This window comes from Eptatretus burgeri, chromosome 14, assembly GCF_056783735.1.
Source record: "Eptatretus burgeri isolate ZD-2024b chromosome 14, Ebu_testis_v1, whole genome shotgun sequence".
Lineage (NCBI taxonomy): Eukaryota > Metazoa > Chordata > Myxini > Myxiniformes > Myxinidae > Eptatretus > Eptatretus burgeri.
Genome location: NC_140974.1, coordinates 61,750,180 through 61,762,480, shown reverse-complemented (window position 1 = coordinate 61,762,480; position 12,301 = coordinate 61,750,180). Strand labels below are relative to the sequence as shown.

Sequence of the window (12,301 nt, the reverse complement as noted above, 5' to 3'; positions counted from 1 at the left end):
CTCAATTTGTCCAGCTGTTCGGGAGAAGAAGTTTTTTAAAAATAGGTTTTAGGGTAAATCCAATATGGCTGCCAAACCATGTGACCTATGACATCAAATGTGCGAAACTTTTGTTCATCATGGATAGGTGGTAATATGTGTAAAGTTTCACCTCAATATGTTCAGCCACTTCAGAGAAGATATTTGAAGGGGTTTTTTTTTTTTTTAAAGCAATATAGCTGCCAAATCACGTGACCGATGATGTCATCAAATGTTTTTCTGTGGACCATTTTATCCCGAGATGACCCTCAAAAATGCTCATACTGATCAGATGTAGCATTCTACATATGCAATTATGACGTCATAACGAAGGCATCTATGACATCATAAAAAAATCGCACTTATTCCCCATGAGGAGTACTTGCCATGTGTCAAGTTTCAATTTTTTCCTTGGTGCCATTTCAGAGATACAGAAGTCCAATTTTTTGGGTTTTTCCAACATGGCTGCCACACCACGTGACCTGATGTCATAATTATATATAAACATTCTGCATGAGTAGTCACTCCTATGGTGAAAATTTTGTCTCAATCTGACAAGCGGTTGCAGAGAAAAACACAAAAGTTCTGTGTGGACAGACAAACAAACAAACAGACCCAAATGCAATACCCTCTCTTTCGGCAAGGGTAAAGAAGCTGAATACAAACAATATACCAGATCTTGCACCGATTAATTTCCTGATACTCCCGACAATAAATTATAGAATTGTCCGGCTTGTGAAAGGAGAGGACTAAACACAGAGACAAAAGCTCATAAACAATGTATATTCTGTGATTATCATCTAATTAATGACAATAAAAATAATACATAAACTCCCACAACTATTTCAAAATTACACCAAAAATAAATTACTTTACAAGATTAATTTGAGAAATAAAAAAAAGTATGAGGGTGAAAATACACCTTTCCTATTAACAGAAGACATTGATAAAATTAGAGTAATGTTTCATGGATTGATTTTATTTATTATTCACGATTCTCATTTTCAGCGAAATATTAACATAAGATATTGAACAAATAAAATAATGTATGATCTTGAAATTAAACCTGAATGTCAGATAAAACATAGCTTCTAAAAAAAAGCTTGTAAAAAATTAGATGATTTATTTTCTAAATAAATAAATGATGATTTTTTTTACCTGTTTCCGAAAATAAGTTGTAATTTAACGACCATAAAAAATATACCAAATTAATTAAGACTAGTACGGGCCCGTAGGTGCATGCCCGTAGGTGCGTGCCAGTATGTGCAGCTTCGTTCCTTCGCTCTCATAAACGACGACTGGATTGGGGCATTTTTTCAATTAGATCGGACCAACCGTATCATAAATGGCCATAACTTGGGAAACACCTGGGAAACATACTCAGGTCCCCAGCGTCAATTGTGACATCATATCAAACGAAGAAGAAGAAGAATTGTGACGCCTCTCTCTCTCTTGCCTCCCCTCTCTCGCCCCCCTCTCTCTTGCCCCCCTCTCTCCCCCTAGTCTCGCCCCTCTCTCTCGCCCCCACTCTCCCCCTCTCTCTCGCCCCCACTCTCAGCCCCCTCTATCGCCCCCTCCTCTCACCCCTCTCTTGAATTGTGACGCCCCTCTCCCTCATCCCTCCTCTCTCCCTCCCCTCTCTTGCCCCCTCTCTTGCCCCCCCTTAAAAAACAAAAATAAAGAAATCAATAAACATTAATTGTGACGTCATTAGTGATGTCATAGCACCGTATATTGTCATTGGTTGACAGATAAATGGCCGTAACTTGGGAACCGCTTGTCTGATTAATATCAAACCTTGAAAAGGCACATACTCAGGTCCCCAGCGTCGATTGTGACATCATACCAAACGAAGAAGAATTGTGACGTCAATCGTGCAAAAAAATAAATAATTGTGACGTCATAGCACCGTGTCTTGTCATTGGTCGACAGATAAATGGCCGTAACTTGGGAACCGCTCGTCCGATTAATATCAAACCTCGAAAAGGCACATCCGCGGGTACCCGGCAATATTCCTGGCAAGTTTCAATCAGATCAGACCGGCGGTCGTCGAGAAACGGTGGTCGCATACAGACAGACAGACACACACAGAGATTGCTGGAATTATAGATAGATGTCTAATAGTTGGTTCAACTGAATGTAGGAAAACTTGTCTGCTTTTAAAGATGCTCCTTCCTCCTAACTTTTTAGATTATGAAAATTTAATAATTTTCACAAAGTCAAATTTTCAACCATGAGTATCAATCACTCTCACAAGGTTTAACTAGAGGGGGAGCACTCGGTAGAGTGCAAAACCTCTGCCGCCAATACTGCTGGGTCACTTAAGTGAACCTGCTATCCTATTCATTGTAGGTCAGAACGGATCAGACTCTACTGAACCACGATTGAATAAACTAAACTAGATCGACGCGCATGTAGAAATGCCCAAAAAAAAAAAAAATTCGAAATTTTTTTGAAAAAAAAGGTGCAAAATTTTTGGGGTTTTTTTCTCCAACAAATTTTTTTTGTTAATTTATTTAAATTTATTTTTTAAATTTATTTTTGGGGGTTGGAAATCACTTAAAAGATGTAGAAATGCAAAAACAAAAATTCAAATATTTTTTTCAAAATGGCCACCATAGCGGCCATATTGGACTTTGGACCAAGTCCAAAATCTAATGGCATGATCCTTGGACCATGCCTAATCCCCCACCAAGTTTCGTCGAAATCCGTCGAGTTTTTCCGTAATACTGTTCACAAACAAACAAACAACCAAGCAGTCATAGACTGGTACTTACGAAATCGTCAACTTGACCGATGACCTTGTCTAATAAAAGCTGTCTCTCGAGAAGGTCGCGACGCAAACCAGAAGTTTCTACAGTGGTTCTGTATCAAACCATCAAAAATCGTAACGTCGACCGAAACAAAAATCTCCATTTCTCCACGCAATTATATTATACCTTAACGTAACTCAACGACGTGTCTGCTCGAGCGCACTGCATCATGGGACGACCCGTGACGCGTCGAGTGAAATATTTTTATACAATCTTAAAACGTCTCCAAAACATCCAATTTTACCAGAATTTCGACAACCGAGTTGTAAGCGTCCGAAGCGATCGCAAAAACCGAAGACAAAATTAAAATCAAAGTTAAAACGAACTCGTAACGTCGAGCGAAGCAAAAATACTCCATTTCTCCACATGAATTTACGGAATTATGTTTGACCTCACTGTGACCTTGACCTTTGACCGATTTTGACCAAAATCTAATCAGCACTAGCCATCACCCTCCTGAATCACGTGGTGTAATTTGACATTTGTAGCTTCTTCCGTTCTCGAGTTATCTGTACCAAACCATCAAAATTCGAATATTTGACCTCACTGTGACCTTGACCTTTGACCGATTTTGACCAAAATCTAATCAGCACTAGCCATCACCCTGCTGAATCACGTGGTGTAATTTGACATTGGTAGCTTCTTCAGTTCTCTGAGTTATCGTGCCTACAAACAAACAAACAAACAAACAAACAAGCAGTCATAGACTGGTACTTACGAAATCGTCAACTTGACCTCTGACCTTGTCTAATAAAAGCTGTCTCTAGAGAAGGTAGCGACGCAAACCAGAAGTTTCTACGATGATTCTGTATGAAAGCATCAAAAATCGTAACGTTGAGCGAAGCAAAAATCTCCATTTCTCCACGCAAAACCTTAACGTCACTCAACGACGCGTCTGCTCGAGCGCACTGCATCATGGGATGACCCGTGATGCGGCAAGTGAAATATTTTTATACAATCGTAAAACGTCTCCAAAACATCCGATTTTTACCAGAATTTCGACAACCGAGTTTTAAGCGTCCTAAGCGATCGCAAAAACCGAAGACAAAATTAAAATCAAATTTAAAATGAACTCGTAACGTCGAGTGAAGCAAAAATACTCCATTTCTCCACATGAATTTACGGAATTATGTTTGACCTCACTGTGACCTTGACCTTTGACCGATTTTGACCAAAAACTAATCAGCAGTAGCCATCACCCTCCTGAATCACGTGGTATAATTTGACATTGGTAGCTTCTTCCGTTCTCAAGTTATCGTGCCTAAAAACAAACAAACAAACAAACAAACAGAAACGGAAGGCATCAACATACTTATGAAATCTTTAGATTTCCTAAGTAACAAACAAACAAACAAACAGAAACGGAAGTCATCAATATACTTACGAAATCTTTAGATTTCGTAAGTAACAAACAAACAAACAAGCAGTCATAGACTGGTATTTACGAAATCGTCAACTTGACCACTGACCTTGTCTAATAAAAGCTGTCTTGAGAGAAGGTAGCGACGCAAACCAGAAGTTTCTAAGATGATTCTGTACCAAACCATCAAAAATCGAATGTTTTGGATGTTTGACCTCACTGTGACCTTGACCTTTGTTGACCAAAATCTAATCAGCGCTCGCCACCACCCTCCTGAATCACGTGGTGTAATTTGACATTGGTAGCTTCTTCCGTTCTCGAGTTATCTGTACCAAACCATCAAAAATCGAATATTTGACCTTGCTGTGACCTTGACCTTTGACCGATTTTGACCAAAATCTAATCAGCGCTAGCCACCACACTCCTGAATCACGTGGTGTAATTTGACATTGGTAGCTTCTTCCGTTCTCGAGTTATCTGTACCAAACCATCAAAAATCGAATATTTGACCTTGCTGTGACCTTGACCTTTGACCGATTTGGACCAAAATCTAATCAGCATTAGCCATCACCCTTCTGAATCACGTGGTGTAATTTGACATTGGTAGCTTCTTCCGTTCTCGAGTTATCGTGCCTACAAACAAACAAGCAAACAGAAACGGAAGGCATCAATATACTTACGAAATCTTTAGATTTCGTAAGTAACAAACAAACAAACAAGCAGTCATAGCTGGTACTTACGAAATCGTCAACTTGACCACTGACCTTGTCTAATAAAAGCTGTCTGAAGAGAAGGTAGCGACGCAAACCAGAAGTTTCTAAGATGATTCTGTACCAAACCATCAAAACTCGAATGTTTTGGATGTTTGACCTCACTGTGACCTTGACCTTTGACCAATTTTGACCAAAATCGAATCAGCGCTCACCACCACCCTCCTGAATCACGTGGTGTAATTTGACATTGGTAGCTTCTTCCGTTCTCGAGTTATCTGTACAAAAACAACAACAATCGAATATTTGACCTTGCTGTGACCTTGACCTTTGACCGATTTTGACCAAAATCTTATCAGCACTTGCCATCACCCTCCTGAATCACGTGGTGTAATTTGACATTGGTAGCTTCTTCCGTTCTCGAGTTATCGTGCCTACAAACAAACAAACAAACAGAAACGGAAGGCATCAATATACGTACGAAATCTTTAGATTTCGTAAGTAACAAACAGAAACGGAAGGCATCAATATACTTACGAAATCTTTAGATTTCGTAAGTAACAAACAGACAGGGGTGAAAACAGTAACCTCCCTCCATCTTTGATGGCGGAGGTTAAATATGGGTCTTAAAAAAGAAGACATTATTGGTTTATCTAAACTTCATTACAAACTGAATGATTATATCATCTATATATATAAAGTTGAAAGTGTGTCTGTGTGTTTCTCTGTGACCTATGCACGCGAAAAGTACTGGACTGATCCTCACCAAACTTCACATGCTGACAGAACATGTACTTGGGAGTGTCCCAATGTAAAATAATTGTACTTCCGACTTCCGAATTATGACGCCATCACCTGATTTTGTAACGTTAATTTTTCAAGTTCAGCTGATTGACATGGGGCCAACGCCATATACAATATATCTAACATATGATTTTAAGTTTTTGTTTGTCTGTTTGTTTGTTTGTCTGCACGCGCTAATCTCCTGAAAGGTGAAAGATAGGAGCTAACCACTGAAACAAAAAATGTCAGGATGGGTGATTGGAGCAGATTTCAATGGACATGTTGGGGAAGGGAATAAAGAGAATGAGGAGGTGATGGGGAGGTACGGTCTCAACAAGAGAAATGTGGAAGGTTATAGGCTATGTGGCAAGGCCCCTCGGCCGGGGGGGGGGGGGAAGGGGATGTGTTTCCTCCTCACCAACCCCCTTAGCCTATGACTGCCATCGCCCAATAGGGAACTGATACTGTGCTCGCATCAGACATATGTATAGAAGATTAAATTCATTCAAAAAGAACCCGGGCAGCGCCGGGTGCATTCACCGAGTTGAAGATATAATACAACTATTTTGTCAGACACAGAAACGTAAAAATAATTCAAAACCCATAACTTGTATTCTCAGCAATAATATGGATGATATAACTTCACCCCAAGATTTTGATAAATCAAAAAAGAACCTCGTCATCTTTGAGGATTGTGTTCATGAGAAAAACCAAACTGTTATGCATAGCTACAACACAAAAGCATTCCTTCATTCGCATACCCACTATAACTTGACCCCACAAAAGAATATGAGGCGTTGTTAATGTCAATAGAAACTTATAATACCTTTTTTAATATCACAGAGGAAAACGATAAGTGTAGTTATAATCCAGGAAGCGGATACAAAACTATAAGTTTCACCCGGAGCATACGAGATTTCCCAAATATCTTCCGAAATTGCTTGCCTTATGAGAGAACAAGGTGATGAACCAAAAAATATTGTTATTGATATTCAAAAACATACTTCAAAATCAATTACTAGTCTTAAAAAGAATTATAAAGTTGATTTCACAATTGTTAATTCATTTAGAGAGTTATTGGGTTTCTCCTCAAATATGTTTGAAACCAATGGGACATTTTACAGTGATAATGTCATTCAAATATGTTTAGGTGTAAATTCAGTATTAATCCAATGTGATTTGATTGATGGTGATTATACTGATGGACTAAAAACAAATACAATATTTTCAAATACAATTAGTATAAATAAATGATTTCAAGAATATGGAAAGAACACAACATCAAATATATAACTTGCCAAATATTGTGAAAAACTAAACATTGATAATGTGGTTATTTGTATGAGAGATTAACAAAATTGTCTTAACATACAAAGAATACTATGATTAACTTAGAAGATAATAATGGGAATGGTTCTCATTGGGTTTGTAGTCATAATAGTCAAGACAAATATTATTTTGATAGTTATGGTCTTCCACCACCTGTTGAAGTAATGAAATTCTTCCAGAATGGTGTTTATCAAACATTTCAAATCCAAGACTTAAATTCCAAATGTTGTGGTCAATTATGTTTATATGTATTATTTCAACAACAATAATGAAAATTTTTACAATATCATTTTAAATATAATATAAATAACATAAGTTGGAAAATATGGTTCAACCTTTGGTGTATCCAAAGAGTTGGATACTGATTTGTCAAATTATTATACAAAAGTGCAGGCTGAATGAGAGAAATACAGTATAACAAAAAATATTGACATGAAAAATGCCCACAAATTAATCAATTATCCAAAACTTGTAGATGGATTAAATGATTTATCACAATCTATATCCTTGAATAAAACAGCACATTTTTATAGATATGAGAGAGAGAGAGAGAGAGAGAGAGAGAGAGAGAGAGAGAGAGAGAGAGAGAGAGAGAGAGAGAGAGAGAGAGAGAGAGAGAGAGAGAGAGAGAGAGAGAGAGAGAGAGAGAGAGAGAGAGAGAGAGAGAGAGAGAGAGAAAAAAAAAAAAAAAAAAAAAGAATACATAAAAATATAGAAACCAGTGAGATTAGAAAAAGATTGGAGGTATTACAGAAGGTAAATTAGACTCAATGCACTGAGGAAAATAATGAATTAACAAGTTCAATGAACATATTAATGTCAAGAACAATGTCATCATTTTTATGGAGGAGATATAAACAAGAAGGTGGAGAGAAAGAAAAGAAAGAAGGAAAAGATTATGTAGTTCATGATGTTAGTGTTATTGATTTCAGTGAAAGCTTTAGAATTTTTTAAAAAATAAATGAATAACCAACTGAAGAGTATTTTCAGTCCACTTTATGTTTTAAAAATTAAGATACAAATGTATATGTTGGAAGCTAAAAACACTTTGTCTCTCTTGGAATTTTTCTCACAAAAAAAAATACAATGATGTTAATTTATTGTCTCAAACTTAAAAAGAAAGCCAATACTAAAAATACGTCATTTGTCAAAAGTCAAAATAATAAGGCTATACAACGTGGGATATGTTTGGTGTGTGGTACTAAAAAGAGTAAATTCATTCATAAATGTGAAGATATACAAAAGTTTTTGTCAGGGAGTAGATAAGTAGACAGCCTGGTGTTGGCTCAGTGGTTAGGGTCCTGAGTTCAAGCCCTGTCAGCTGCTGAATTAATACACCAGGAGGTTGACTCAGCCTGTCATCCTTCCGAGGTTGGTGAAATGAGTACCAGTTCCAGCGTGTGTACTGGTGGAGGGGCACTGCATCAGCGACACAGTCACGCTTCAAGAAATGATAGCTACCCCAGCAGCTAAGCTGCCATATGACCACCACCAAGGAGTGGATTTACAATGTGGCTTGGTACATTTTTTAATTGAATTTCGTGAATTACCCACTTTAAATCCTCTTTCAAAGAACACACCTTCAAGGTAAATCTTTGTGTTTGTCGTTTTTATTTACTTGATGCGTGTGCACATTTGTACATGTGTGTGTGTATAAATATAAACTGCATTACCACAATGGCATTTGGCACCAGGTGTGTGTTATTGGTTATTGGTCAGGTCAGCTCAGGTCAGGTATGGTAGCATGCGCCAAAGCAGCGCGTTGATGCATCCACTTTCTGCCTGTACTCCAGGGGCCTCCATCCATCACCCAGGCAGATGCCTGGCCCATCCCCATCTCCTTGAGATGCTGATCAACCTGCTGCAACCATGAGGCACGTGGTCAGCCCATTGGCCTCATCCACTCACGAGGCTCCCTCCCTGAGAGAATCTGGTGAGCAGGATCAGCATAAGGAAAATGAGCCACATGTCCAGACAGCTGCAGCTGACGCTCACGGACTATGCAGTTAACAAATCTCATTTGAGTCTCTCTCAGCAACCGCTCGTTGGACACAAAGTCTGACCAGTGATAGCCAAGGATTCTCCAAAGAGACCTGGTACCAAGGAAATTAAGTCTCAGTCTCAGATCCCTGGTCAGAGTTCAAGTCCCACATCCATAGTATGCAAGACTGGAAGCAGCAAGGACCTGAAGACTCAGACTTTCGTCCTTCCACACAGTTACCAACAGCACCACACTCCATAATCCAGTGAATCCATGACTCCCCAGGCCTGACCCAGATGTCTGTTGACCTCTGACTCACAGACAGCAGACATGAATATCACTACCAAGGTAAGTGAATCTCCTCATGACCTCCACATCCTCACCACTAACAGGTACAGACAGGATAGCACCATCCAAGATGTCAATGAAAGCCTGAATCTTCATTTTGACCCAGGAAACTCATAATGCCAGCGGCTCCAAATCCTCATCCAGAACCTCGAGGGCCTCAAAAAGGATATCTAGTGTCTCCACAAAGATGACTGCCTCATCTGTGAAATGAAGGTCAGAGATCTTGACATTCCCCAACAATGCACTGCAGCTTGATCTCTCTGACATCCTCCCCAGAATTCAGTCTATACAAGTGCTGAAAAGTGTGGGGGCCAGTACACACCCCTGATGAACTCCAGTAATAATTGGAAATAAGTCAGAGATGGTTTCACCACATCTCACAGCACTCTCAGTACCAGAGTATATTTCAGACATCAGATTGATCAGTTTTGGTGCACCCCACGAAGACCAAGAATCCTCCAGAGGGCATCCCAATTCCCTGAATCAAATGCTTTACAGGGATAAACATATGCTGCAAGCAGCCCCTGTTGAAACTCTCTTCATCGTTCGGTGAGGACGCAAAGAGCAATGATACGGTCAATCGTTCACCTCTTTGGTGCAAAGCATGACTGCTCTGGATGCTGGTGCTCAAGCAGATGGTCGCGAACCCTATAAAAAATTATCCAAGCAAAGACCTTGCCTGGCACTGAGAGTAGCGGAAGTCACCCCTCAGTAGTTGTTGCAGTCTTGGCGATCACCCTTCCCTTTCCAGAGAGGGACAACAAGGCCCCTCTTCCAGTCAGTTGGGAGGATGCCTGTGTTCTAGGCAGAGCACAGAACTGTATGTAAAGACACGAGTACAGCATTTCCACTAGTTTTGAGAAGTTCAGCATGGATGCCACAGATCCCAGGATCTTTACCACATTTCAACCGGTTCACAGCAGCCTGTGTTTCCACAAACGACAGTGTACCACAGTTGATTGGAAGGTCAGCAATCGGGATTGTAACACCCCTGACATCCAACTCGACAGCTGGAGGAGACAGTTGCTCAAATAACTGGCCCAGCGGACCTTCATTTCGGACTCCTCTGTCAAGAGCCCACCACCCTCTGCTCTAAATGCAGTACACCGATGGCCGGGCTTGGAGGAACGCAATGTGCGAATTCCCCTGTAAGCAGGATGAGAATCACTTGACCACAGGTGATGCTCTACCCCTCACGGATTCCTCACATATCGGCCTCCTTGTCCACACTTAGTGCACGAAGAGATTTACGCCCCAGCTCCCTGAACAGCTCAGCTCTGTCATTCAGCCTGGCCCTGCGACTCTGGTCAATGGTATCCAGTGTCCCTAGAGAGATCAAATTCTTCTTTGCCCTACGGTGAGCTCCAAGACATCAACCGGCAACATCAAGGACGGTGGTCTTGAAGGCGCTCCACAACTCTTCAGGATCTCCCAAAGCACCCAGACCCCCCAAATCTCCACTCTGCCTGTTCACAAACTCCTCAGCTACCCTCTCATCCTTTAGCTTGCCAACATCCAGCCTCGGCTGGGATGGTACCATTCTCCTGGGTTTAGGCTGCAACGTCAGAGTTGCCACAACAAGCCTGTGGTCAGTATTGAGGAACTGAGCACTCCAGTAGACCCTGCAGTTCTGGATCATTCTCCAGTGACCATCAACGAGCACATGGTCAATCTCTTTTGCCCCACCATCAGCGTTGGAATACCAAGACCAGTGATGAGCCTGTGGACGCTGAAACCATGAACCGCTGAAACCATGGCGCACTGAAACTTGGTGGGGGAGGTGGTTTAGTCACCGACAACCTGACCATGGAACAGTTTAGTACAGGTTTACATAGTATCTGTAGCAAGTTACAGATCTAATCTGACCCGACATGAGTGTGTGTTATTGGTCGTTGGTTGATATCTACATATCGGAGTTTCAAAAATTGGATTGGAGCCCTCCCAGCTCTCAAAGTATCCACCCCTCATATGATTGTGTGTGTGTGTGTGTGTGTGTGTGTGTGTGTGTGTGTGTGTGTGTGTGTGTGTGTGTGCGTGTGCGTGTGTGTGTGTTGTTGGTTGTTAGCTCTATATGTGGGTTCCAGAAAGAGGAACGGAGCCCTCCTAGGTCTCAAAGTATCCTCCTCGGTCTCTAATATCTGGTTGCAATGCTTTGTAGTTGATGTTCACGTTCGATGAGATCATGAGGTCGTATGTGAGCGGTCGGTACTTCCATGTTTCCAGTGATTGCTTTTGGTTTATGTTCCCAGAAATTTTCTGGAACTGGGATATCAAAGTTTTTGCAAATGTGCCAGCAGATTGCATTATAAACTTTGTTGTGTCATTGCGTGCACAGCTGTTCTGACATGAGTTTTTTTTTAATTTATGTTCAGTCATGAAGCATAACACATAATTCTCTTTGCTAATGCCACCTCCACCCCTTACCTATCTCTTTTTTTTTTCCTCCTCCCTCCCTCCCCCACTCACTGTCTGTCTGTCTCTCTCTCCCTCTATCTCTCTCGGCTCCCTTCCACAGTATATAGCAAAGTTTCTTGAGGCATCACTCCCCCAACCTCCACCCGCATTCCTCACTGTTCCACCCTTCCTTGCTTCCCCTTCTTCACCCACTCCTCCCTCCCTCTCTCTTTCTCCACCCTTCCCCTTCACACCCCCGTCAGCGAAGCAACGGGTTGTATTTGCTAGTTCTCAATAAAGTGAAAAAAACGTTCAAATTCAGCTGTCTGTTTCCTTGCCTGATATAACATTTGTGGGTGTGGTTTCATTTGGAAATTCCCTGGGAAATTCCCAGAATTGTCCTTGTGGGGCAGGACTTAACGGGAAATGATGGAAAAGTGGGTTGGGCTAATAAAAGTGGGCGTGGCTTATTGAAAGTGGGTACTGCTTCTGAAAAGTGGGCCTGCTTATGGAAAATGAGTTGTTGACATGACATCCATCTTTGTACTCATTGACATACACGAGG

The 12,301-nt window shown here is 40.8% G+C and overlaps 1 protein-coding gene across 7 annotated transcripts in view; it reads left to right on the top strand.

Annotated features, from left to right (window-relative positions):
* Positions 1–12,301, top strand: part of LOC147013370 (protein GVQW3-like) — a 39,395-nt gene that overhangs the window by 25,791 nt on the left and 1,303 nt on the right. The window contains exon 4 of one of the 7 annotated variants that reach the window (XR_015051301.1): positions 11,858–12,301. This exon is cut by the window's right edge and continues 113 nt beyond it. The exons of the other annotated variants lie outside the window; for them this stretch is intronic. The gene's annotated coding sequence lies outside the window, so the exon portion shown is untranslated. The remainder of the gene's footprint in view (positions 1–11,857) is intronic. 7 annotated transcript variants of the gene reach the window in all.